The following is a 22,028-nucleotide window of genomic DNA, read 5'->3' on the forward strand; positions in this document are numbered from 1 at the left end:
TGCTGAGAGAGAAGCTGAGCCCTGATTAGGGGGCGGGGCTTCACTGACAAGGGGTCCTATAAAGGTAGCAGCCAGTCAGGCAGCGTAACAGGAGCTAGCAAACAGAGCTGTAAACAGGGGAGTTTGAGTGGGAGTTCTGTTGGAGGAGAAGGTATTTGTGTGTGCTTGGTTTTGTATTGGTAGTATCTGTATGTGCAGGGGCTTTGTGCTGGGAGAGAAGCTGAGCCCTGATTAGGGGGCGGGGCTTCCCTGACTAGGGGTCCTATAAAAGTAGCAGCCAGTCAGGCAACGGCCCAGGAGCTAGCAAACAGAGCTGTAAACAGGGGAGTTTGAGTGGGAGTTTGTTGGAGGAGAAGGCATTTGTGTGTGTGTTTGGTTTTGTATTGGTGGTATCTGTGTGTGTAGAGGCTTGGAGGGGCTTTGTGCTGGGAGAGAAGCTGAGCCCTGATTAGGGGGCGGGGCTTCACTGACTAGGGGTCCTATAAAGGGAGCAGCCAGTCAGGCAGCGACACAGACAGCTGCAGCGGTACAGGAGCTAGCAAACAGAGCTGTAAACGGGAGTTTGAGTGGGAGTTCTGTTGGAGGAGAAGGCATTTGTGTGTGTGTTTGGTTTTGTATTGGTGGTATCTGTATGTGTAGAGGCTTGGAGGGGCTTTGTGTTGGGAGCGAAGCTGAGCCCTGATTAGGTTGCGGGGCTTCACTGACTAGGGGTCCTATAAAGGTAGCAGCCAGTCAGGCAGCGGAACAGGAGCTTGCAAACTGAGCTGTAAACAGTGGAGTTTGAGAGAGAGTTCTGTTGGAGGAGAAGGTATTTGTGTGTGTGTGTTTGGTTTTGTATTGTTAGTATACGTATGTGCAGCGGCTTTGTGCTGGGAGAGAATCTGAGCCCTTATTAGGGGGCGGGGCTTCCCTGACTAGGGGTCCTATAAAGGTACCAGCCAGTCAGGCAGCGACACAGACAGCTGCAGCGGTACAGGAGCTAGCAAACAGAGCTGTAAACAGGGGAGTTTGAGTGGGAGTTCTGTTGGAGGATAAGGCATTTGTGTGTGTGTTTGGTTTTGTATTGGTGGTATCTGTGTGTGTAGAGGCTTGGAGGGGCTTTGTGCTGGGAGAGAAGATGAGCCCTGATTAGCGGGCGGGGCTTCGCTGATTAGGGGTCCTATGAAGGTAGCCGCCAGTCAGGCAGCGTCACAGACAGTTGCAGGGGCACAGGAGCTAGCAAACAGGGGAGTTTGAGTGGGAGTTCCGTTGGAAGAGAAGGTATTTGTGTGTGTTTGGTTTTGTATTGGTAGTATCTGTATGTGAAGGGGCTTTGTGCTGGGAGAGAAGCTGAGCCCTGGTTAGGGGGCGGGGCTTGACTGATAAGGGGTCCTATAAAGGTAGCAGCCAGTCAGGCAGCGGCACAGACAGCTGCAGCGGCACAGGAGCTAGCAAACAGAGCTGTAAACAGGGGAGTTTGAGTGGGAGTTCTGTTGGAGGAGAAGGCATTTGTGTGTGTGTTTGGTTTTGTATTGGTGGTATCTGTGTGTGTAGAAGCTTGGAGGGGCTTTGTGCTGGGAGAGAAGCTGAGCCCTGATTAGGGGGCGGGGCTTCACTGACTAGGGGTCTTATAAAGGGAGCAGCCAGTCAGGCAGCGACACAGACAGCTGCAGCGGTACAGGAGCTAGCAAACAGAGCTGTAAACGGGGTAGTTTGAGTGGGAGTTCTGTGGGAGGAGAAGGTATTTCTTTGTGTGTTTGGTTTTGTATTTGTACAGGCTTGGAGGGGCTTTGTGCTGGGAGAGAAGCTGAGACCTGATTAGGGGGTGGGGCTTCACTGACCAGGGGTCCTATAAAGGTAGCAGCCAGTCAGGCAGCAGCACAGACAGCTGCAGCGGCACAGGAGCTAGCAAAGAGAGCTGTAAACGGGAGTTTGAGTGGGAGTTCTGTTGGAGGAGAAGGTATTTGTGTGTGTTTGGTTTTTTATTGGTAGTATCTGTATGTGTAGGGTCTTTGTGCTGGGAGAGAAGCCTGGCCCTGATTAGGGGGCGGGGCTTCACTGACGAGGGGTCCTATAAAGGGAGCAGCCAGTCAGGCAGCGACACAGACAGCTGCAGCGGTACAGGAGCTAGCAAACAGAGCTGTAAACAGGGGAGTTTGAGTGGGAGTTCTGTTGGAGGAGAAGGTATTTGTGTGTGTGTGTTTGGTGTTGTATTGGTGGTATCTGTATGTGTAGAGGCTTGGAGGGGCTTTGTGCTGGGAGAGAAGCTGAGCCCAGATTAGGGGGCGGGGCTTCACTGACGAGGGGTCCTATAAAGGGAGCAGCCAGTCAGGCAGCGACACAGACAGCTGCAGCGGTACAGGAGCTAGCAAACAGAGCTGTAAACGGGAGTTTGAGTGGGAGTTCTGTTGGAGGAGAAGGCATTTGTGTGTGTGTTTGGTTTTGTATTGGTGGTATCTGTATGTGTAGAGGCTTGGAGGGGCTTTGTGTTGGGAGCGAAGCTGAGCCCTGATTAGGTTGCGGGGCTTCACTGACTAGGGGTCCTATAAAGGTAGCAGCCAGTCAGGCAGCGGAACAGGAGCTAGCAAACAGAGCTGTAAACGGGAGTTTGAGTGGGAGTTCTGTTGGAGGATAAGGCATTTGTGTGTGTGTTTGGTTTTGTATTGGTGGTATCTGTGTGTGTAGAGGCTTGGAGGGGCTTTGTGCTGGGAGAGAAGATGAGCCCTGATTAGCGGGCGGGGCTTCGCTGATTAGGGGTCCTATGAAGGTAGCCGCCAGTCAGGCAGCGTCACAGACAGTTGCAGGGGCACAGGAGCTAGCAAACAGGGGAGTTTGAGTGGGAGTTCCGTTGGAAGAGAAGGTATTTGTGTGTGTTTGGTTTTGTATTGGTAGTATCTGTATGTGAAGGGGCTTTGTGCTGGGAGAGAAGCTGAGCCCTGGTTAGGGGGCGGGGCTTGACTGATAAGGGGTCCTATAAAGGTAGCAGCCAGTCAGGCAGCGGCACAGACAGCTGCAGCGGCACAGGAGCTAGCAAACAGAGCTGTAAATAGGGGAGTTTGAGTGGGAGTTCTGTTGGAGGAGAAGGTATTTGTGTGTGTTTGGTTTTGTATTGGTAGTATCTGTATGTGTAGAGGCCTGGAGGGGTTTTGTGCTGGGAGAGAAGCTGAGCCCTGATTAGGGGGCGGGGCTTCCCTGACTAGGGGTCCTATGAAGGTAGCCGCCAGTCAGGCAGCGTCACAGACAGCTGAGGGGGCACAGGAGCTAGCAAACAGAGCTGTAAACAGGGGAGTTTGAGTGGGAGTTCTGTTGGAGGAGAAGGCATTTGTGTGTGTGTTTGGTTTTGTATTGGTGGTATCCGTATGTGCAGGGGCTTTGTGCTGGGAGAGAAGCTGAGCCCTTATTAGGGGGCGGGGCTTCCCTGACTAGGGGTCCTATAAAGGTAGCAGCCAGTCAGGCAGCGGCACAGGAGCTAGCAAACAGAGCTGTAAACAGGGGAGTTTGAGTGGGAGTTCTGTTGGAGGAGAAGGTATTTGTGTGTGTTTGGTTTTGTATTGGTAGTATCCGTATGTGCAGGGGCTTTGTGCTGGGAGAGAAGCTGAGCCCTTATTAGGGGGCGGGGCTTCCCTGACTAGGGGTCCTATAAAGGTAGCAGCCAGTCAGGCAGCGGCACTGGAGCTAGCAAAGAGAGCTGTAAACGGGAGTTTGAGTGGGAGTTCTGTTGGAGGAGAAGGTATTTGTGTGTGCTTGGTTTTGTGTTGGTGGTATCTGTATGTGTAGGGGCTTTGTGCTGGGAGAGAAGCTGAGCCCTGATTAGGGGGCGGGGCTTCACTGACGAGGGGTCCTATAAAGGGAGCAGCCAGTCAGGCAGCGACACAGACAGCTGCAGCGGTACAGGAGCTAGCAAACAGAGCTGTAAACAGGGGAGTTTGAGTGGGAGTTCTGTTGGAGGAGAAGGTATTTGTGTGTGTTTGGTTTTGTATTGGTAGTATCTGTATGTGTATAGGCTTGGAGGGGCTTTGTGCTGGGAGAGAAGCTGAGCCCTGATTAGGGGGCGGGGCTTCGCTGACTAGGGGTCCTATGATTGTAGCAGCCAGTCAGGCAGCGTCACAGAGAGCTGCAGGGGCACAGGAGCCAGCAAACAGAGCTGTAAACAGGGGAGTTTGAGAGGGAGTTCTGTTGGAGGAGAAGGTATTTGTGTGTGTGTGTTTGGTTTTGTATTGTTAGTATCTGTATATGCAGGGGCTTTGTGCTGGGAGAGAAGCTGAGCCCTGATTAGGGGGCGGGGCTTCCCTGACTAGGGGTCCTATAAAGGTAGCAGCCAGTCAGGCAGCGGCACTGGAGCTAGCAAACAGAGCTGTAAACAGGGGAGTTTGAGAGGGAGTTCTGTTGGAGGAGAAGGTATTTGTGTACGTGTGTTTGGTCTTGTATTGGTAGTATCTGTATGTGTAGAGGCTTGGAGGGGCTTTGTGCTGGGAGCGAAGCTGAGCCCTGATTAGGGGGCGGGGCTTCACTGACAAGGGGTCCTATAAAGGTAGCAGCCAGTCAGGCAGCGTAACAGGAGCTAGCAAACAGAGCTGTAAACAGGGGAGTTTGAGAGGGAGTTCTGTTGGAGGAGAAGGTATTTGTGTACGTGTGTTTGGTTTTGTATTGGTAGTATCTGTATGTGTAGGGGCTTTGTGCTGGGAGAGAAGCTGAGCCCTGGTTAGGGGGCGGGGCTTGACTGATAAGGGGTCCTATAAAGGTAGCGGCACAGACAGCTGCAGCGGCACAGGAGCTAGCAAACAGAGCTGTAAACACGGGAGTTTGAGTGGGAGTTCTGTGGGAGGAGAAGGTATTTGTGTGTGTGTTTGGTTTTGTATTTGTAGAGGCTTGGAGGGGCTTTGTGCTGGGAGAGAAGCCTGGCCCTGATTAGGGGGCGGGGCTTCACTGACGAGGGGTCCTATAAAGGGAGCAGCCAGTCAGGCAGCGACACAGACAGCTGCAGCGGTACAGGAGCTAGCAAACAGAGCTGTAAACAGGGGAGTTTGAGTGGGAGTTCTGTGGGAGGAGAAGGTATTTGTTTGTGTGTTTGGTTTTGTATTTGTAGAGGCTTGGAGGGGCTTTGTGCTGGGAGAGAAGCTGAGCCCTGATTAGGGGGCGGGGCTTCACTGACTAGGGGTCCTACAAAGGGAGCAGCCAGTCAGGCAGCGGCACAGGAGCTAGCAAACAGAGGTGTAAACAGGGGAGTTTGAGTGGAGTTCTGCTGGAGGAGAAGGTATTTGTGTGTGTTTGGTTTTGTGTTGGTAGTATCTGTATGTGTACGGGCTTTGTGCTGGGAGAGAAGCTGAGCCCTGATTAGGGGGCGGGGCTTCACTGACTAGGGGTCCTATAAAGGGAGCAGCCAGTCAGGCAGCGACACAGACAGCTGCAGCGGTACAGCAGCTAGCAAACTGAGCTGTAAACGAGGTAGTTTGAGTGGGAGTTCTGTTGGAGTAGAAGGTATTTGTGTGTGTTTGGTTTTGTGTTGGTGGTATCTGTATGTGTAGGGGCTTTGTGCTGGGAGAGAAGCTGAGCCCTGATTAGGGGGCGGGGCTTCACTGACGAGGGGTCCTATAAAGGGAGCAGCCAGTCAGGCAGTGACACAGACAGCTGCAGCGGCACAGGAGCTAGCAAACAGAGCTGTAAACAGGGGAGTTTGAGTGGGAGTTCTGTTGGAGGAGAAGATATTTGTGTGTGCCTGGTTTTGTATTTGTAGAGGCTTGGAGGGGCTTTGTGCTGGGAGAGAAGCTGAGCCCTGAATAGGGGGCGGGGCTTCACTGACTAGGGGTCCTATAAAGGTACCAGCCAGTCAGGCAGCGGCACAGACAGCTGCAGCGGTACAGGAGCTAGCAAACAGAGCTGTAAACGGGGTAGTTTGAGTGGGAGTTCTGTTGGAGGAGAAGGTGTTTGTGTGTGTGTTTTGTATTGGTAGTATCTGTATGTGTAGAGGCTTGGAGGGGCTTTGTGCTGGGAGCGAAGCTGAGCCCTAATTAGGGGGCGGGGCTTCCCTGACTAGGGGTCCTATGAAGGTAGCCGCCAGTCAGTCAGCGGCACAGGAGCTAGCAAACAGAGCTGTAAACAGGGGAGTTTGAGTGGGAGTTCTGTTGGAGGAGAAGGTGTTTGTGTGTGTGTTTGGTCTTGTATTGGTAGTATCTGTATGTGTAGAGGCTTGGAGGGGCTTTGTGCTGGGAGCGAAGCTGAGCCCTAATTAGGGGGCGGGGCTTCACTGACAAGGGGTCCTATGAAGGTAGCTGCCAGTCAGGCAGCGGCACAGGAGCTAGCAAACAAAGCTGTAAACAGGGGAGTTTGAGACGGAGTTCTGTTGGAGGAGAAGGTATTTGTGTGTGTGTGTTTGGTTTTGTATTGGTAGTATCTGTATGTGTAGGGGCTTTGTGCTGGGAGAGAAGCTGAGCCCTGGTTAGGGGGCGGGGCTTGACTGATAAGGGGTCCTATAAAGGTAGCGGCACAGACAGCTGCAGGGGCACAGGAGCTAGCAAACAGAGCTGTAAACACGGGAGTTTGAGTGGGAGTTCTGTTGGAGGAGAAGGTATTTGTGTGTGCTTGGTTTTGTGTTGGTGGTATCTGTATGTGTAGGTGCTTTGTGCTGAGAGAGAAGCTGAGCCCTGATTAGGGGGCGGGGCTTCACTGACTAGGGGTCCTATAAAGGCAGCAGCCAGTCAGGCAGCGGCACAGAGAGCTGCAGTGGCACAGGAGCTAGCAAAGAGAGCTGTGAACAGGGGAGTTTGAGTGGGAGTTCTGTTGGAGGAGAAGGTATTTGTGTGTTTGGTTTTGTATTGGTGGTATCTGTATGTGTAGAGGCTTGGAGGGGCTTTGTGCTGGGAGAGAAGCTGAGTCCTGATTAGGGGGCGGGGCTTCGCTGACTAGGGGTCCTATGATTGTAGCAGCCAGTCAGGCAGCGTCACAGACAGCTGCAGGGGCACAGGAGCCAGCAAACAGAGCTGTAAACAGGGGAGTTTGAGTGGGAGTTCTGTTGGAGGAGAAGGTATTTGTGTGTGTTTGGTTTTGTGTTGGTGGTATCTGTATGTGTAGGTGCTTTGTGCTGAGAGAGAAGCTGAGCCCTGATTAGGGGGCGGGGCTTCACTGACAAGGGGTCCTATAAAAGTAGCAGCCAGTCAGGCAACGGCCCAGGAGCTAGCAAACAGAGCTGTAAACAGGGGAGTTTGAGTGGGAGTTCTGTTGGAGGAGAAGGTATTTGTGTGTGCTTGGTTTTGTATTGGTAGTATCTGTATGTGCAGGGGCTTTGTGCTGGGAGAGAAGCTGAGCCCTGAATAGGGGGCGGGGCTTCACTGACTAGGGGTCCTACAAAGGGAGCAGCCAGTCAGGCAGCGGCACAGGAGCTAGCAAACAGAGGTGTAAACAGGGGAGTTTGAGTGGAGTTCTGCTGGAGGAGAAGGTATTTGTGTGTGTTTGGTTTTGTATTGGTAGTATCTGTATGTTCAGGGGCTTTGTGCTGGGAGAGAAGCTGAGCCCTGAATAGGGGGCGGGGCTTCACTGACTAGGGGTCCTATAAAGGGAGCAGCCAGTCAGGCAGCGGCACAGACAGCTGCAGCGCCACAGGAGCTAGCAAACAGAGCTGTAAACGGGAGTTTGAGTGGGAGATCTGTTGGAGGAGAAGGTATTTGTGTGTGTTTGCTTTTGTATTTGTACAAGCTTGGAGGGGCTTTGTGCTGGGAGAGAAGCTGAGACCTGATTAGGGGGTGGGGCTTCACTGACCAGGGGTCCTATAAAGGTAGCAGCCAGTCAGGTAGCAGCACAGACAGCTGCAGCGGCACAGGAGCTAGCAAAGAGAGCTGTAAACAGGGGAGTTTGAGTGGGAGTTCTGTTGTAGGAGAAGGTATTTGTGTGTGTTTGGTTTTTTATTGGTAGTATCTGTATGTGTAGAGGCTTGGAGGGGCTTTGTGCTGGGAGAGAAGATGAGCCCTGATTAGGGGGCGGGGCTTCACTGACTAGGGGTCCTATAAAGGGAGCAGCCAGTCAGGCGGTGGCATGGACAGCTGCAGCGGCCCAGGAGCTAGCAAACAGAGCTGTAAACAGGGGAGTTTGAGTGGGAGTGCTGTTGGAGGAGAAGGTATTTGTGTGTGTTTGGTTTTGTATTGGTAGTATCTGTATGTGTAGGGGCTTTGTGCTGGGAGAGAAGCCTGGCCCTGATTAGGGGGCGGGGCTTCACTGACGAGGGGTCCTATAAAGGGAGCAGCCAGTCAGGCAGCGACACAGACAGCTGCAGCGGTACAGGAGCTAGCAAACAGAGCTGTAAACAGGGGAGTTTGAGTGGGAGTTCTGTTGGAGGAGAAGGTATTTGTGTGTGTGTGTTTGGTTTTGTATTGGTGGTATCTGTATGTGTAGAGGCTTGGAGGGGCTTTGTGTTGGGAGCGAAGCTGAGCCCTGATTAGGTTGCGGGGCTTCACTGACTAGGGGTCCTATAAAGGTAGCAGCCAGTCAGGCAGCGGAACAGGAGCTTGCAAACTGAGCTGTAAACAGGGGAGTTTGAGAGAGAGTTCTGTTGGAGGAGAAGGTATTTGTGTGTGTGTGTTTGGTTTTGTATTGTTAGTATACGTATGTGCAGCGGCTTTGTGCTGGGAGAGAATCTGAGCCCTTATTAGGGGGCGGGGCTTCCCTGACTAGGGGTCCTATAAAGGTACCAGCCAGTCAGGCAGCGGCACAGACAGCTGCAGCGGCACTGGAGCTAGCAAACAGAGCTGTAAACGGGAGTTTGAGTGGGAGTTCTGTTGGAGGATAAGGCATTTGTGTGTGTGTTTGGTTTTGTATTGGTGGTATCTGTTTGTGTAGAGGCTTGGAGGGGCTTTGTGCTGGGAGAGAAGATGAGCCCTGATTAGCGGGCGGGGCTTCGCTGATTAGGGGTCCTATGAAGGTAGCCGCCAGTCAGGCAGCGTCACAGACAGCTGCAGGGGCACAGGAGCTAGCAAACAGAGCTGTAAACGGGAGTTTGAGTGGGAGTTCCGTTGGAAGAGAAGGTATTTGTGTGTGTCTGGCTTTGTGTTGGTGGTATCTGTATGTGTAGGGGCTTTGTGCTGGGAGAGAAGCTGAGCCCTGGTTAGGGGGCGGGGCTTGACTGATAAGGGGTCCTATAAAGGTAGCAGCCAGTCAGGCAGCGGCACAGACAGCTGCAGCGGCACTGGGGCTAGCAAACAGAGCTGTAAACAGGGGAGTTTGAGTGGGAGTTCTGTTGGAGGAGAAGGCATTTGTGTGTGTTTGCTTTTGTATTTGTACAGACTTGGAGGGGCTTTGTGCTGGGAGAGAAGATGAGCCCTGATTAGGGGGCGTGGCTTCCCTGACTAGGGGTCCTATGAAGGTAGCCGCCAGTCAGGCAGCGTCACAGACCGCTGCAGGGGCACAGGAGCTAGCAAACAGAGCTGTAAACAGGGGAGTTTGAGTGGGAGTTCTGTTGGAGGAGAAGGCATTTGTGTGTGTGTTTGGTTTTGTATTGGTGTTATATGTATGTGTAGAGGCTTGGAGGGGCTTTGTGCTGGGAGAGAAGATGAGCCCTGATTAGGGGGCGGGGCTTCACTGACTAGGGGTCCTATAAAGGGAGCAGCCAGTCAGGCGGCGGCACGGACAGCTGCAGCGGCCCAGGAGCTAGCAAACAGAGGTGTAAACAGGGGAGTTTGAGTGGGAGTTCTGTTGGAGGAGAAGGTATTTGTGTGTGTTTGGTTTTGTGTTGGTGGTATCTGTATGTGTAGGGGCTTTGTGCTGGGAGAGAAGCTCAGCCCTGATTAGGGGGCGGGGCTTCACTGACGAGGGGTCCTATAAAGGGAGCAGCCAGTCAGGCGGCGGCACGGACAGCTGCAGCGGCCCAGGAGCTAGCAAAAAGAGCTGTAAACAGGGGAGTTTGAGTGGGAGTTCTGTGGGAGGAGAAGGTATTTGTGTGTGTGTTTGGTTTTGTATTTGTAGAGGCTTGGAGGGGCTTTGTGCTGGGAGAGAAGCTGAGCCCTGATTAGGGGGCGGGGCTTCACTGACTAGGGGTCCTACAAAGGGAGCAGCCAGTCAGGCAGGGGCACAGGAGCTAGCAAACAGAGCTGTAAACAGGGGAGTTTGAGTGGGAGTTCTGTTGGAGGAGAAGGTATTTGTGTGTGTTTGGTCTTGTATTGGTAGTATCTGTATGTGTAGAGGCTTGGAGGGGCTTTGTGCTGGGAGCGAAGCTGAGACCTGATTAGGGGGCGGGGCTTCACTGACAAGGGGTCCTATAAAGGTAGCAGCCAGTAAGGCAGCGGCCCAGGAGCTAGCAAACAGAGCTGTAAACAGGGGAGTTTGAGTGGGAGTTCTGTTGGAGGAGAAGGTATTTGTGTGTGTTTGGTCTTGTATTGGTAGTATCTGTATGTGTAGAGGCTTGGAGGGGCTTTGTGCTGGGAGCGAAGCTGAGACCTGATTAGGGGGCGGGGCTTCACTGACAAGGGGTCCTATAAAGGTAGCAGCCAGTAAGGCAGCGGCCCAGGAGCTAGCAAACAGAGCTGTAAACAGGGGAGTTTGAGTGGTAGTTCTGTTGGAGGAGATGGTATTTGTGTGTGTTTGGTTTTGTGTTGGTGGTATCTGTATGTGTAGGTGCTTTGTGCTGAGAGAGAAGCTGAGCCCTGATTAGGGGGCGGGGCTTCACTGACTAGGGGTCCTATAAAGGCAGCAGCCAGTCAGGCAGCGGCACAGACAGCTGCAGGGGCACAGGAGCTAGCAAAGAGAGCTGTAAACAGGGGAGTTTGAGTGGGAGTTCTGTTGGAGGAGAAGGTATTGGTGTGTGTGTGTGTTTGGTCTTGTATTGGTGGTATCTGTATGTGTAGAGGCTTGGAGGGGCTTTGTGCTGGGAGAGAAGCTGAGCCCTGATTAGGGGGCGGGGCTTCACTGACGAGGGGTCCTATAAAGGGAGCAGCCAGTCAGGCAGCGACACAGACAGCTGCAGCGGTACAGGAGCTAGCAAACAGAGCTGTAAACAGGGGAGTTTGAGAGAGAGTTCTGTTGGAGGAGAAGGTATTTGTGTGTGTTTGGTTTTGTATTGGTAGTATCTGTATGTGTAGAGGCCTGGAGGGGTTTTGTGCTGGGAGAGAAGCTGAGCCCTGATTAGGGGGCGGGGCTTCCCTGACTAGGGGTCCTATAAAAGTAGCAGCCAGTCAGGCAACGGCACAGGAGCTAGCAAACAGAGCTGTAAACAGGTGAGTTTGAGTGGGAGTTCTGTTGGAGGAGAAGGTATTTGTGTGTACTTGGTTTTGTATTGGTAGTATCTGTATGTGTAGGGGCTTTGTGCTGGGAGAGAAGCTGAGCCCTGATTAGGGGGCGGGGCTTCACTGACTAGGGGTCCTATAAAGGTACCAGCCAGTCAGGCAGCGGCACAGACAGCTGCAGCGGCACTGGAGCTAGCAAACAGAGCTGTAAACGGGAGTTTGAGTGGGAGTTCTGTTGGAGGAGAAGGCATTTGTGTGTGTGTTTGGTTTTGTATTGGTGGTATCTGTGTGTGTAGAGGCTTGGAGGGGCTTTGTGCTGGGAGAGAAGCTGAGCCCTGATTAGGGGGCGGGGCTTCACTGACTAGGGGTCCTATAAAGGTACCAGCCAGTCAGGCAGCGGCACAGACAGCTGCAGCGGTACAGGAGCTAGCAAACAGAGCTGTAAACGGGGTAGTTTGAGTGGGAGTTCTGTGGGAGGAGAAGGTATTTGTGTGTGTGTTTGGTTTTGTATTGTTAGTATCCGTATGTGCAGGGGCTTTGTGCTGGGAGAGAAGCTGAGCCCTGATTAGGGGGCGGGGCTTCCCTGACTAGGGGTCCTATAAAGGTGGCAGCCAGTCAGGCAGCGGCACTGGAGCTAGCAAACAGAGCTGTAAACGGGAGTTTGAGTGGGAGTTCTCTTGGAGGATAAGGCATTTGTGTGTGTGTTTGGTTTTGTATTGGTGGTATCTGTTTGTGTAGAGGCTTGGAGGGGCTTTGTGCTGGGAGAGAAGATGAGCCCTGATTAGCGGGCGGGGCTTCGCTGATTAGGGGTCCTATGAAGGTAGCCGCCAGTCAGGCAGCGTCACAGACAGCTGCAGGGGCACAGGAGCTAGCAAACAGAGCTGTAAACAGGGGAGTTTGAGTGGGAGTTCTGTTGGAGGAGAAGGTATTTGTGTGTGTTTGTTTTTGTATTGGTAGTATCTCTATGTGTAGGGGCTTTGTGCTGGGAGAAAAGCTGAGCCTTAATTAGGGGGCGGGGCTTCACTGACTAGAGGTCCGATTAAAGGTAGCAGCCAGTCAGGCAGCAGCACAGACAGCTGCAGCGGCACAGGAGCTAGCAAAGAGAGCTGTAAACAGGGGAGTTTGAGTGGGAGTTCTGTTGGAGGAGAAGGTATTTGTGTGTGTTTGCTTTTGTATTTGTACAGGCTTGGAGGGGCTTTGTGCTGGGAGAGAAGATGAGCCCTGATTAGGGGGCGTGGCTTCCCTGACTAGGGGTCCTATGAAGGTAGCCGCCAGTCAGGCAGCGTCACAGACAGCTGCAGGGGCACAGGAGCTAGCAAACAGAGCTGTAAACAGGGGAGTTTGAGTGGGAGTTCTCTTGGAGGATAACGCATTTGTGTGTGTGTTTGGTTTTGTATTGGTGGTATCTGTTTGTGTAGAGGCTTGGAGGGGCTTTGTGCTGGGAGACAAGATGAGCCCTGATTAGCGGGCGGGGCTTCGCTGATTAGGGGTCCTATGAAGGTAGCCGCCAGTCAGGCAGCGTCACAGACAGCTGCAGGGGCACAGGAGCTAGCAAACAGAGCTCTAAACAGGGGAGTTTGAGTGGGAGTTCCGTTGGAAGAGAAGGTATTTGTGTGTGTTTGGTTTTGTGTTGGTGGTATCGGTATGTGTAGGGGCTTTGTGCTGAGAGAGAAGCTGAGCCCTGATTAGGGGGCGGGGCTTCACTGACGAGGGGTCCTATAAAGGGAGCAGCCAGTCAGGCAGCGACACAGACAGCTGCAGCGGTACAGGAGCTAGCAAACAGAGCTGTAAACAGGGGAGTTTGAGTGGGAGTTCTGTTGGAGGAGAAGGCATTTGTGTGTGTGTTTGGTTTTGTGTTGGTGGTATCTGTATGTGTAGTGCTTTGTGCTGAGAGAGAAGCTGAGCCCTGATTAGGGGGCGGGGCTTCACTGACTAGGGGTCCTATAAAGGGAGCAGCCAGTCAGGCAGCGGCACAGACAGCTGCAGCGGTACAGGAGCCAGCAAACAGAGCTGTAAACAGGGGAGTTTGAGTGGGAGTTCTGTTGGAGGAGAAGGCATTTGTGTGTGTGTTTGGTTTTGTATTGGTGGTATCTGTGTGTGTAGAGGCTTGGAGGGGCTTTGTGCTGGGAGAGAAGCTGAGCCCTGATTAGGGGGCGGGGCTTCACTGACTAGGGGTCTTATAAAGGGAGCAGCCAGTCAGGCAGCGACACAGACAGCTGCAGCGGTACAGGAGCTAGCAAACAGAGCTGTAAACGGGGTAGTTTGAGTGGGAGTTCTGTGGGAGGAGAAGGTATTTCTTTGTGTGTTTGGTTTTGTATTTGTAGAGGCTTGGAGGGGCTTTGTGCTGGGAGAGAAGCTGAGCCCTGATTAGGGGGCGGGGCTTCACTGACTAGGGGTCCTATAAAGGTACCAGCCAGTCAGGCAGCGTCACAGACAGCTGCAGCGGCACTGGAGCTAGCAAACAAAGCTGTAAACGGGAGTTTGAGTGGGAGTTCTGTTGGAGGAGAAGGCATTTGTGTGTGTGTTTGGTTTTGTATTGGTGGTATCTGTGTGTGTAGAGGCTTGGAGGGGCTTTGTGCTGGGAGAGAAGCTGAGCCCTGATTAGGGGGCGGGGCTTCACTGACTAGGGGTCCTATAAAGGGAGCAGCCAGTCAGGCAGCGACACAGACAGCTGCAGCGGTACAGGAGTTAGCAAACAGAGCTGTAAACGGGGGAGTTTGAGTGGGAGTTCTGTGGGAGGAGAAGGTATTTGTGTGTGTTTGGTTCTGTATTTGTAGAGGCTTGGAGGGGCTTTGTGCTGGGAGAGAAGCTGAGCCCTGAATAGGGGGCGGGGCTTCACTGACGAGGGGTCCTATAAAGGGAGCAGCCAGTCAGGCAGCGGCCCAGGAGCTAGCAAACAGAGCTGTAAACAGGGGAGTTTGAGTGGGAGTTCTGTTGGAGGAGAAGGTATTTGTGTGTGTTTGGTTTTGTATTGTTAGTATCTGTATATGCAGGGGCTTTGTGCTGGGAGAGAAGCTGAGCCCTGATTAGGGGGCGGGGCTTCGCTGACTAGGGGTCCTATGATTGTAGCAGACAGTCAGGCAGCGTCACAGACAGCTGCAGGGGCACAGGAGCTCGCAAAGAGAGCTGTAAACAGGGGAGTTTGAGTGGGAGTTCTGTTGGAGGAGAAGGTGTTTGTGTGTGTGTTTGGTCTTGTATTGGTAGTATCTGTATGTGTAGAGGCTTGGAGGGGCTTTGTGCTGGGAGCGAAGCTGAGCCCTGATTAGGGGGCGGGGCTTCACTGACAAGGGGTCCTATAAAGGTAGCAGCCAGTCAGGCAGCGGCACTGGAGCTAGCAAACAGAGCTGTAAACAGGGGAGTTTGAGAGGGAGTTCTGTTGGAGGAGAAGGTATTTGTGTGTGTGTGTTTGGTTTTGTATTGGTAGTATCTGTATGTGTAGGGGCTTTGTGCTGGGAGAGAAGCTGAGCCCTGGTTAGGGGGCGGGGCTTGACTGATAAGGGTTCCTATAAAGGTAGCAGCCAGTCAGGCAGCGGCACAGACAGCTGCAGCGGCACAGGAGCTAGCAAACAGAGCTGTAAACAGGGGAGTTTGAGTGGGAGTTCTGTTGGAGGAGAAGGTATTTGTGTGTGCTTGGTTTTGTATTGGTGGTATCCGTATGTGCAGGGGCTTTGTGCTGGGAGAGAAGCTGAGCCCTTATTAGGGGGTGGGGCTTCCCTGACTAGGGGTCCTATAAAGGTAGCAGCCAGTCAGGCAGCGGCACAGGAGCTAGCAAACAGAGCTGTAAACAGGGGAGTTTGAGTGGGAGTTCTGTTGGAGGAGAAGGTATTTGTGTGTGCTTGGTTTTGTGTTGGTGGTATCTGTATGTGTAGGGGCTTTGTGCTGGGAGAGAAGCTGAGCCCTGATTAGGGGGCGGGGCTTCACTGACGAGGGGTCCTATAAAGGGAGCAGCCAGTCAGGCAGCGACACAGACAGCTGCAGCGGTACAGGAGCTAGCAAACAGAGCTGTAAAGAGGGGAGTTTGAGTGGGAGTTCTGTGGGAGGAGAAGGTATTTGTTTGTGTGTTTGGTTTTGTATTTGTAGAGGCTTGGAGGGGCTTTGTGCTGGGAGAGAAGCTGAGCCCTGATTAGGGGGCGGGGCTTCACTGACTAGGGGTCCTACAAAGGGAGCAGCCAGTCAGGCAGCGGCACAGGAGCTAGCAAACAGAGGTGTAAACAGGGGAGTTTGAGTGGAGTTCTGCTGGAGGAGAAGGTATTTGTGTGTGTTTGGTTTTGTATTGGTAGTATCTGTATGTTCAGGGGCTTTGTGCTGGGAGAGAAGCTGAGCCCTGAATAGGGGGCGGGGTTTCACTGACTAGGGGTCCTATAAAGGGAGCAGCCAGTCAGGCAGCGGCACAGACAGCTGCAGCGCCACAGGAGCTAGCAAACAGAGCTGTAAACAGGGGAGTTTGAGTGGGAGTTCTGTTGGAGGAGAAGGTATTTGTGTGTGTTTGCTTTTGTATTTGTACAGGCTTGGAGGGGCTTTGTGCTGGGAGAGAAGCTGAGACCTGATTAGGGGGTGGGGCTTCACTGACCAGGGGTCTATAAAGGTAGCAGCCAGTCAGGCAGCAGCACAGACAGCTGCAGCGGCACAGGAGCTAGCAAAGAGAGCTGTAAACAGGGGAGTTTGAGTGGGAGTTCTGTTGGAGGAGAAGGTATTTGTGTGTGTTTGGTTTTTTATTGGTAGTATCTGTATGTGTAGAGGCTTGGAGGGGCTTTGTGCTGGGAGACAAGATGAGCCCTGATTAGGGGGCGGGGCTTCACTGACTAGGGGTTCTATAAAGGGAGCAGCCAGTCAGGCGGTGGCACGGACAGCTGCAGAGGCCCAGGAGCTAGCAAACAGAGCTGTAAAAAGGGGAGTTTGAGTGGGAGTGCTGTTGGAGGAGAAGGTATTTGTGTGTGTGTGTTTGGTTTTGTATTGTTAGTATACGTATGTGCAGTGGCTTTGTGCTGGGAGAGAATTTGAGCCCTTATTAGGGGGCGGGGCTTCCCTGACTAGGGGTCCTATAAAGGTAGCAGCCAGTCAGGCAGCAGCACTGGAGCTAGCAAACAGAGCTGTAAACGGGAGTTTGAGTGGGAGTTCTGTTGGAGGATAAGGCATTTGTGTGTGTGTTTGGTTTTGTATTGGTGGTATCTGTGTGTGTAGAGGCTTTGAGGGGCTTTGTGCTGGGAGAGAAGCTGAGCCCTGATTAGGGGGCAGGGCTTCACTGACTAGGGGTCCTACAAAGGGAGCAGCCAGTCAGGCAGTGGCACAGGCGCTAGCAAACAGAGGTGTAAACAGGGGAGTTTGAGTGGAGTTCTGCTGGAGGAGAAGGTATTTGTGTGTGTTTGGTTTTGTATTGGTAGTATCTGTATGTGTAGGGGCTTTGTGCTGGGAGAGAAGCTGAGCCCTGATTAGGGGGCGGGGCTTCACTGACTAGGGGTCCTACAAAGGGAGCAGCCAGTCAGGCAGCGGCACAGGAGCTAGCAAACAGAGCTGTAAACAGGGGAGTTTGAGTGGGAGTTCTGTTGGAGGAGAAGATATTTGTGTGTGCTTGGTTTTGTATTTGTAGAGGCTTGGAGGGGCTTTGTGCTGGGAGAGAAGCTGAGCCCTGAATAGGGGGCGGGGCTTCACTGACTAGGGGTCCTATAAAGGTACCAGCCAGTCAGGCAGCGGCACAGACAGCTGCAGCGGTACAGGAGCTAGCAAACAGAGCTGTAAACGGGGTAGTTTGAGTGGGAGTTCTGTTGGAGGAGAAGGCATTTGTGTGTGTGTTTGGTTTTGTATTGGTGGTATATGTATGTGTATCGGCTTGGAGGGGCTTTGTGCTGGGAGAGAAGATGAGCCCTGATTAGGGGGCGGGGCTTCCCTGACTAGGGGTCCTATGAAGGTAGCCGCCAGTCAGGCAGCGTCACAGACAGCTGCAGGGGCACAGGAGCTAGCAAACAGAGCTGTAAACAGGGGAGTTTGAGTGGGAGTTCTGTTGGAGGAGAAGGCATTTGTGTGTGTGTTTGGTTTTGTATTGGTGGTATCCGTATGTGCAGGGGCTTTGTGCTGGGAGAGAAGCTGAGCCCTTATTAGGGGGCGGGGCTTCCCTGACTAGGGGTCCTATAAAGGTAGCAGCCAGTCAGGCAGCGGCACAGGAGCTAGCAAACAGAGCTGTAAACAGGGGAGTTTGAGTGGGAGTTCTGTTGGAGGAGAAGGTATTTGTGTGTGTTTGGTTTTGTATTGGTAGTATCTGTATGTGTAGAGGCTTGGAGGGGCTTTGTGCTGGGAGCGAAGCTGAGCCCTAATTAGGGGGCGGGGCTTCACTGACAAGGGGTCCTATAACGGTAGCAGCCAGTCAGGCAGCGGAACAGGAGCTAGCAAACACAGCTGTAAACAGGGGAGTTTGAGACAGAGTTCTGTTGGAGGAGAAGGTATTTGTGTGTGTGCGTTTGGTTTTGTATTGGTAGTATCTGTATGTGTAGGGGCTTTGTGCTGGGAGAGAAGCTGAGCCCTGATTAGGGGGCGGGGCTTCGCTGACTAGGGGTCCTATGATGGTAGCAGACAGTCAGACAGCGTCACAGACAGCTGCAGGGGCACAGGAGCTAGCAAACAGAGCTGTAAACAGGGGAGTTTGAGTGGTAGTTCTGTTGGAGGAGATGGTATTTGTGTGTGTTTGGTTTTGTGTTGGTGGTATCTGTATGTGTAGGTGCTTTGTGCTGAGAGAGAAGCTGAGCCCTGATTAGGGGGCGGGGCTTCACTGACTAGGGGTCCTATAAAGGCAGCAGCCAGTCAGGCAGCGGCACAGACAGCTGCAGGGGCACAGGAGCTAGCAAAGAGAGCTGTAAACAGGGGAGTTTGAGTGGGAGTTCTGTTGGAGGAGAAGGTATTGGTGTGTGTGTGTGTTTGGTCTTGTATTGGTGGTATCTGTATGTGTAGAGGCTTGGAGGGGCTTTGTGCTGGGAGAGAAGCTGAGCCCTGATTAGGGGGCGGGGCTTCACTGACGAGGGGTCCTATAAAGGGAGCAGCCAGTCAGGCAGCGACACAGACAGCTGCAGCGGTACAGGAGCTAGCAAACAGAGCTGTAAACAGGGGAGTTTGAGAGAGAGTTCTGTTGGAGGAGAAGGTATTTGTGTGTGTTTGGTTTTGTATTGGTAGTATCTGTATGTGTAGAGGCCTGGAGGGGTTTTGTGCTGGGAGAGAAGCTGAGCCCTGATTAGGGGGCGGGGCTTCCCTGACTAGGGGTCCTATAAAAGTAGCAGCCAGTCAGGCAACGGCACAGGAGCTAGCAAACAGAGCTGTAAACAGGTGAGTTTGAGTGGGAGTTCTGTTGGAGGAGAAGGTATTTGTGTGTACTTGGTTTTGTATTGGTAGTATCTGTATGTGTAGGGGCTTTGTGCTGGGAGAGAAGCTGAGCCCTGATTAGGGGGCGGGGCTTCACTGACTAGGGGTCCTATAAAGGTACCAGCCAGTCAGGCAGCGGCACAGACAGCTGCAGCGGCACTGGAGCTAGCAAACAGAGCTGTAAACGGGAGTTTGAGTGGGAGTTCTGTTGGAGGAGAAGGCATTTGTGTGTGTGTTTGGTTTTGTATTGGTGGTATCTGTATGTGTAGAGGCTTGGAGGGGCTTTGTGCTGGGAGCGAAGCTGAGCCCTAATTAGGGGGCGGGGCTTCACTGACAAGGGGTCCTATAACGGTAGCAGCCAGTCAGGCAGCGGAACAGGAGCTAGCAAACACAGCTGTAAACAGGGGAGTTTGAGACGGAGTTCTGTGGGAGGAGAAGGTATTTCTGTGTGTGTGTTTGGTTTTGTATTGGTAGTATCTGTATGTGTAGGGGCTTTGTGCTGGGAGAGAAGCTGAGCCCTGGTTAGGGGGCGGGGCTTGACTGATAAGGGGTCCTATAAAGGTACCAGCCAGTCAGGCAGCGGCACAGACAGCTGCAGCGGCACTGGAGCTAGCAAACAGAGCTGTAAACGGGAGTTTGAGTGGGAGTTCTGTTGGAGGAGAAGGCATTTGTGTGTGTGTTTGGTTTTGTATTTGTAGAGGCTTGGAGGGGCTTTGTGCTGGGAGAGAAGCTGAGCCCTGAATAGGGGGCGGGGCTTCACTGACGAGGGGTCCTATAAAGGGAGCAGCCAGTCAGGCAGCGGCCCAGGAGCTAGCAAAGAGAGCTGTAAACAGGGGAGTTTGAGTGGGAGTTCTGTTGGAGGAGAAGGTGTTTGTGTGTGTGTTTGGTCTTGTATTGGTAGTATCTGTATGTGTAGAGGCTTGGAGGGGCTTTGTGCTGGGAGAGAAGCTGAGCCCTGATTAGGGGGCGGGGCTTCGCTGACTAGGGGTCCTATGATTGTAGCAGCCAGTCAGGCAGCGTCACAGACAGCTGCAGGGGCACAGGAGCCAGCAAACAGAGCTGTAAACAGGGGAGTTTGAGTGGGAGTTCTGTTGGAGGAGAAGGTATTTGTGTGTGTTTGGTTTTGTGTTGGTGGTATCTATGTCTAGGTGCTTTGTGCTGAGAGAGAAGCTGAGCCCTGATTAGGGGGCGGGGCTTCACTGACAAGGGGTCCTATAAAGGTAGCAGCCAGTCAGGCAGCGTAACAGGAGCTAGCAAACAGAGCTGTAAACAGGGGAGTTTGAGTGGGAGTTCTGTTGGAGGAGAAGGTATTTGTGTGTGCTTGGTTTTGTATTGGTAGTATCTGTATGTGCAGGGGCTTTGTGCTGGGAGAGAAGCTGAGCCCTGATTAGGGGGCGGGGCTTCCCTGACTAGGGGTCCTATAAAAGTAGCAGCCAGTCAGGCAACGGCCCAGGAGCTAGCAAACAGAGCTGTAAACAGGGGAGTTTGAGTGGGAGTTTGTTGGAGGAGAAGGCATTTGTGTGTGTGTTTGGTTTTGTATTGGTGGTATCTGTGTGTGTAGAGGCTTGGAGGGGCTTTGTGCTGGGAGAGAAGCTGAGCCCTGATTAGGGGGCGGGGCTTCACTGACTAGGGGTCCTATAAAGGGAGCAGCCAGTCAGGCAGCGACACAGACAGCTGCAGCGGTACAGGAGCTAGCAAACAGAGCTGTAAACGGGAGTTTGAGTGGGAGTTCTGTTGGAGGAGAAGGCATTTGTGTGTGTGTTTGGTTTTGTATTGGTGGTATCTGTATGTGTAGAGGCTTGGAGGGGCTTTGTGTTGGGAGCGAAGCTGAGCCCTGATTAGGTTGCGGGGCTTCACTGACTAGGGGTCCTATAAAGGTAGCAGCCAGTCAGGCAGCGGAACAGGAGCTTGCAAACTGAGCTGTAAACAGTGGAGTTTGAGAGAGAGTTCTGTTGGAGGAGAAGGTATTTGTGTGTGTGTGTTTGGTTTTGTATTGTTAGTATACGTATGTGCAGCGGCTTTGTGCTGGGAGAGAATCTGAGCCCTTATTAGGGGGCGGGGCTTCCCTGACTAGGGGTCCTATAAAGGTACCAGCCAGTCAGGCAGCGACACAGACAGCTGCAGCGGTACAGGAGCTAGCAAACAGAGCTGTAAACAGGGGAGTTTGAGTGGGAGTTCTGTTGGAGGATAAGGCATTTGTGTGTGTGTTTGGTTTTGTATTGGTGGTATCTGTGTGTGTAGAGGCTTGGAGGGGCTTTGTGCTGGGAGAGAAGATGAGCCCTGATTAGCGGGCGGGGCTTCGCTGATTAGGGGTCCTATGAAGGTAGCCGCCAGTCAGGCAGCGTCACAGACAGTTGCAGGGGCACAGGAGCTAGCAAACAGGGGAGTTTGAGTGGGAGTTCCGTTGGAAGAGAAGGTATTTGTGTGTGTTTGGTTTTGTATTGGTAGTATCTGTATGTGAAGGGGCTTTGTGCTGGGAGAGAAGCTGAGCCCTGGTTAGGGGGCGGGGCTTGACTGATAAGGGGTCCTATAAAGGTAGCAGCCAGTCAGGCAGCGGCACAGACAGCTGCAGCGGCACAGGAGCTAGCAAACAGAGCTGTAAACAGGGGAGTTTGAGTGGGAGTTCTGTTGGAGGAGAAGGCATTTGTGTGTGTGTTTGGTTTTGTATTGGTGGTATCTGTGTGTGTAGAAGCTTGGAGGGGCTTTGTGCTGGGAGAGAAGCTGAGCCCTGATTAGGGGGCGGGGCTTCACTGACTAGGGGTCTTATAAAGGGAGCAGCCAGTCAGGCAGCGACACAGACAGCTGCAGCGGTACAGGAGCTAGCAAACAGAGCTGTAAACGGGGTAGTTTGAGTGGGAGTTCTGTGGGAGGAGAAGGTATTTCTTTGTGTGTTTGGTTTTGTATTTGTACAGGCTTGGAGGGGCTTTGTGCTGGGAGAGAAGCTGAGACCTGATTAGGGGGTGGGGCTTCACTGACCAGGGGTCCTATAAAGGTAGCAGCCAGTCAGGCAGCAGCACAGACAGCTGCAGCGGCACAGGAGCTAGCAAAGAGAGCTGTAAACGGGAGTTTGAGTGGGAGTTCTGTTGGAGGAGAAGGTATTTGTGTGTGTTTGGTTTTTTATTGGTAGTATCTGTATGTGTAGGGTCTTTGTGCTGGGAGAGAAGCCTGGCCCTGATTAGGGGGCGGGGCTTCACTGACGAGGGGTCCTATAAAGGGAGCAGCCAGTCAGGCAGCGACACAGACAGCTGCAGCGGTACAGGAGCTAGCAAACAGAGCTGTAAACAGGGGAGTTTGAGTGGGAGTTCTGTTGGAGGAGAAGGTATTTGTGTGTGTGTGTTTGGTGTTGTATTGGTGGTATCTGTATGTGTAGAGGCTTGGAGGGGCTTTGTGCTGGGAGAGAAGCTGAGCCCAGATTAGGGGGCGGGGCTTCACTGACGAGGGGTCCTATAAAGGGAGCAGCCAGTCAGGCAGCGACACAGACAGCTGCAGCGGTACAGGAGC

Source organism: Lepidochelys kempii, chromosome 12 (assembly GCF_965140285.1).
Source record: "Lepidochelys kempii isolate rLepKem1 chromosome 12, rLepKem1.hap1, whole genome shotgun sequence".
Lineage (NCBI taxonomy): Eukaryota > Metazoa > Chordata > Testudines > Cheloniidae > Lepidochelys > Lepidochelys kempii.